Genomic DNA, 5,653 nt, shown 5'->3' with positions numbered 1-5,653 from the left:
TTCCCATCGTCCAACAGCCGAGAGGAGGCGTCAGCTCGTTCACAGACCCACAGCAAAACCCTGAGTCTTCCCAGAAACTCCAGCAATTACCAGCTCATCACAGTGAGAAAATCTCTACATACCGTCCCCATCAAACACTCCCAGGACAGGTACAGAACGGGGTTAGATACAGAGTAAAGCTCCCTCTACACTGTCCCCCCATCAAACACTCCCAGGACAGGTACAGCACGGGGTTAGATACAGAGTAAAGCTCCCTCTACACTGTCCCCCCATCAAACACTCCCAGGACAGGTACAGCACGGGGTTAGATACAGAGTAAAGCTCCCTCTACACTGTCCCCCCATCAAACACTCCCAGGACAGGTACAGCACGGGGTTAGATACAGAGTAAAGCTCCCTCTACACTGTCCCCCCATCAAACACTCCCAGGACAGGTACAGCACGGGGTTAGATACAGAGTAAAGCTCCCTCTACACTGTCCCCATCAAACACTCCCAGGACAGGTACAGCACGGGGTTAGATACAGAGTAAAGCTCCCTCTACACTGTCCCCCCATCAAACACTCCCAGGACAGGTACAGCACGGGGTTAGATACAGAGTAAAGCTCCCTCTACACTGTCCCCCCATCAAACACTCCCAGGACAGGTACAGCACGGGGTTAGATACAGAGTAAAGCTCCCTCTACACTGTCCCCCCATCAAACACTCCCAGGACAGGTACAGCACGGGGTTAGATACAGAGTAAAGCTCCCTCTACACTGTCCCCCCATCAAACACTCCCAGGACAGGTACAGCACGGGTTAGATACAGAGTAAAGCTCCCTCTACACTGTCCCCCCATCAAACACTCCCAGGACAGGTACAGCACGGGGTTAGATACAGAGTAAAGCTCCCTCTACACTGTCCCCATCAAACACTCCCAGGACAGGTACAGCATGGGGTTAGATACAGAGTAAAGCTCCCTCTACACTGTCCCCATCAAACACTCCCAGGACAGGTACAGCACGGGGTTAGATACAGAGTAAAGCTCCCTCTACACTGTCCCCATCAAACACTCCCAGGACAGGTACAGCACGGGGTTAGATACAGACTAAAGCTCCCTCTACACTGTCCCCATCAAACACTCCCAGGACAGGTACAGCACGGGGTTAGATACAGAGTAAAGCTCCCTCTACACTGTCCCCATCAAACACTCCCAGGACAGGTACAGCACGGGGTTAGATACAGAGTAAAGCTCCCTCTACACTGTCCCCCCATCAAACACTCCCAGGACAGGTACAGCACGGGGTTAGACACAGAGTAAAGCTCCCTCTACACTGTCCCCATCAAACACTCCCAGGACAGATACAGCACGGGGTTAGATACAGAGTAAAGCTCCCTCTACACTGTCCCCATCAAACACTCCCAGGACAGGTACAGCACGGGGTTAGATACAGAGTAAAGCTCCCTCTACACTGTTCCCCGATCAAACACTCCCAGGACAGGTACAGCACGGGGTTAGATACAGAGTAAAGCTCCCTCTACACTGTCCCCATCAAACACTCCCAGGACAGGTACAGCATGGGGTTAGATACAGAGTAAAGCTCCCTCTACACTGTCCCCCCATCAAACACTCCCAGGACAGGTACAGCAAGGGGTTAGATACAGAGTAAAGCTCCTCTAACTGACCCCATCAAACACTCCCAGGACAGGTACAGCACGGGGTTAGATACAGAGTAAAGCTCCCTCTACACTGTCCCCCATCAAACACTCTCAGGACAGGTACAGCAAGGGGTTAGATACAGAGTAAAGCTCCCTCTACACTGTCCCCATCAAACACTCCCAGGACAGGTACAGCACGGGGTTAGATACAGAGTAAAGCTCCCTCTACACTGTCCCCCATCAAACACTCCCAGGACAGGTACAGCAAGGGGTTAGATACAGAGTAAAGCTCCCTCTAACTGACCCCATCAAACACTCCCAGGACAGGTACAGCACGGGGTTAGATACAGAGTAAAGCTCCCTCTACACTGTCATAAGAACATAAGAAATAGGAGCAGGAGTAGGCCAACTAGCCCTTCGAGCCTGCCCCGCCATTCAATAAGATCATGGCTGATCTGTCGCTGCTCAGTTCCACATTCCCGCCCTCTCCCCATAACCCTTAATCCCCTCTCTTATCAAAAACCCATCAACCCGCATCTTAAAAATATTTAGCGAGGCAGCCTTCACCACTTCAACGGGCAGAGAATTCCAGAGATTCACCACCCTTTGAGTGAAGAAGTTCCTCCTCAACTCCGTTCTAAACCGCCCCCCTTTTATCTTGAGGCTGTGCCCCCTAGTCCTACTGTCTTTTTTGAGCGGGAAGAGTCTTTCCACCTCTATCCTATCCATCCCATTCATCATCTTATACGTCTCAATGAGATCTCCTCTCATTCTTCTAAACTCTAACGAGTACAAGCCCAGTTTATTCAGCCTCTCCTCATAGCTCAACCCCCTCAACTCCGGTATCAGCCTAGTAAACCTCCTCTGCACTCCCTCCAAGGCCAAAATATCCTTGCGCAGGTGCGGCGCCCAAAAATGCACACATTCCCCGCCTTTTGCCTGGCACCCTTCTTAAACAACGGCGTAACATTAGCCGTTTTCCAATCATCCGGCACTTCCCCGGAATCCAGCGACATTTGGAAAATAACCACCAAGGCATCCACTATCACCTCCGCCATTTGTTTCAGAACCCTCGGATGCATTCCATCCGGTCCTGGGGACTTGTCCACAATCAGCCCTTCCAGTCTGTCGAGCACCGCCTTTCTAGTAACAGTAATGTCATTAAGACCCTCCAGTCCTACCACCTTTCCATCGCTAACACCCGGCAAATTATTCACGTCCTCCTCCGTGAAGACAGAAACAAAAAAGTTATTCAATATCTTAGCCATATCCCCATCCCCTACCACTAGGTCCCCTTTCTCATCCTCTAAAGGACCAACATTCACCCTAGCCAGCCTCATCAAACACTCCCAGGACAGGTACAGCAAGGGGTTAGATACAGAGTAAAGCTCCCTCTACACTGTCCCCATCAAACACTCCCAGGACAGGTACAGCATGGGGTTAGATAAGAGTAAAGCTCCCTCTACACTGTCCCCATCAAACACTCCCAGGACAGGTACAGCACGGGGTTAGATACAGAGTAAAGCTCCCTCTACACTGTCCCCTGATCAAACACTCCCAGGACAGGTACAGCACGGGGTTAGATACAGAGTAAAGCTCCCTCTACACTGTCCCCTCATCAAACACTCTCAGGACAGGTACAGCACGGGGTTAGATACAGAGTAAAGCTCCCTCTACACTGTCCCCTCATCAAACACTCCCAGGACAGGTACAGCACGGGGTTAGATACAGAGTAAAGCTCCCTCTACACTGTCCCCCCATCAAACAGTCCCAGGACAGATACAGCACGGGGTTAGATACAGAGTAAAGCTCCCTCTACACTGTCCCCCATCAAACTCTCCCAGGACAGATACAGCACGGGGTTAGATACAGAGTAAAGCTCCCTCTACATTGTCCCCCATCAAACACTCCCAGGACAGGTACAGCACGGGGTTAGATACAGAGTAAAGCTCCCTCTACACTGTTCCCATCAAACTCTCCCTGGACAGGTACAGCACGGGGTTAGATACAGAGTAAAGCTCCCTCTACACTGTCCCCATCAAACACTCCCAGGACAGGTACAGCACGGGGTTAGATACAGAGTAAAGCTCCCTCTACACTGTCCCCATCAAACACTCCCAGGACAGGTACAGTTTTGATCCAAGTTGACAATTTCCAGTGATTGAGGGTCTGGTACAAGTGGCTGGAGACATGAGATTAAAGTGATGTTTGGAGTAGAGGGCAGGGGATGTTTCATTATCCAATCGGTGTTGAGTAGCTGTTAGAATCCGTCATCAAGGAGGAAATTGCGAGGCATCTTGAGGGGAACTGCCTGATAGAGCAGACGCAGCACGGTTTCCTTAAAGGGAAGTCGTGTCTGACAAATTTATTGGAGTTCTATGAGGATGTGTCTAGGGCGGTGGATAGAGGAGAGCTGGTGGATGTGGTCTTTCTGGATTTTCAGAAGGCGTTTGACAAGGTACCTCACAAGAGGTTATTGCAGAAGGTCAGGGGGCATGGAGTTGGGGGTAGGGTGTTAGCGTGGATAGAGGACTGGTTGTCAAATAGGAGGCAGAGAGTGGGGGTCAACGGGTGCTATTCGGATTGGCGGATGGTGACTAGTGGGGTGCCCCAGGGGTCGGTGCTGGGGCCTCAGCTATTTACCATTTATATAGATGATTTGGAGGAGGGAATCGAGTGCAGGGTGTCGAAATTTGCTGATGACACCAAAATTGGTGGAAAGGCAAATTGTGCGGAGGGTGGGGAGAGTCTACAGAAGGATCTAGATAGGCTGGGCGAATGGGCCAGGAACTGGCAAAAGGAATTTAATGTTGGCAAGTGTGAGGTGGTCCACTTTGGTAGGAAGAATGGTAGGAAGGATTATTACTTACGTGGAGAAAAACTGCAGCAGGCGACGGTGCAGAGGGACCTCGGGGTCCTTGTGCATGAGTCGCAAAAACCCAGCTTGCAGGTGCAGCAGGTGGTCAGGAAGGCGAATGGGATGCTGGCCTTCATAGCGAGGGGGATTGAATATAAAAGTAGGGAGGTCTTGCTGCAGCTGTATAGGGCATTGGTGAGGCCGCAACTGGAGTACTGTGTGCAGTTTTGGGCGCTGTACTTACGCAAGGATATTTTAGCCTTGGAGGGAGTGCAGAGGAGGTTTACTAGGCTGATGCCGGAGTTGAGGGGGTTGAGCTATGAGGAGAGGCTGAATAAACTAGGCTTGTACTCGTTAGAGTTTAGAAGAATGAGGGGAGATCTCATTGAGACGTATAAGATGATGAATGGATGGATAGGATAGAGGTGGAGAGACTCTTCCCGCTCAGAAAGGATAGTAGGACTAGGGGGCATAACCTCAAGATAAAAGGGGGGCGGTTTAGAACGGAGTTGAGGAGGAACTTCTTCACTCAAAGGGTGGTGAATCTCTGGAATTCTCTGCCCCTTGAAGTGGTGGAGGCTGCCTCGCTAAATATTTTTAAGACGCGGGTTGATGGGTTTTTGATAAGAGAGGGGATTAAGGGTTATGGGGAGAGGGCGGGAAAGTGGAACTGAGCCAAGACAGATCAGCCATGATCTTATTGAATGGCGGGGCAGGCTCGAAGGGCTAGATGGCCTACTCCTGCTCCTATTTCTTATGTTCTTATGGCAGTCCGCACCAGGCTCAGTGTTTGGAGGGGAAAGTGTTAATGTTCAGAGTGGATTGGTCAGGAAGCTGAAGGGAAATGGGAGCAGGATAGTGAATGTGATTTGAGGCAGTCTCTGGGTGGTCAGTGAACATCTCCTTGACGTGTCCCAGTGTCGTAACCTTTGTGTAATTGTGTTTGAATATCAGGCTAAGTGGTTTGCTGTAACAGTTTGTGTTGGGGAATTGGCTCTGATCCAGGATTTAGGATCCAGTTTTGTAGGGACTGTACAGCCGGCTCCTGGCTGCTTCACTGCCAGAGGGAGGCCCTGCCACTGAAACTGTGGGGATTGATGGATTGAGGCCTTGGTAAGGATTGGGTCTCCTCTTCCCGTCCATCTCAGTAACAAATAC

This window comes from Carcharhinus amblyrhynchos, chromosome 25 (assembly GCF_965287045.1).
Source record: "Carcharhinus amblyrhynchos chromosome 25, sCarAmb.v2.hapA, whole genome shotgun sequence".
NCBI lineage: Eukaryota > Metazoa > Chordata > Chondrichthyes > Carcharhiniformes > Carcharhinidae > Carcharhinus > Carcharhinus amblyrhynchos.
The sequence above is the reverse complement of the archived record's forward strand: the minus strand, read 5'-3'. Positions refer to the sequence as shown.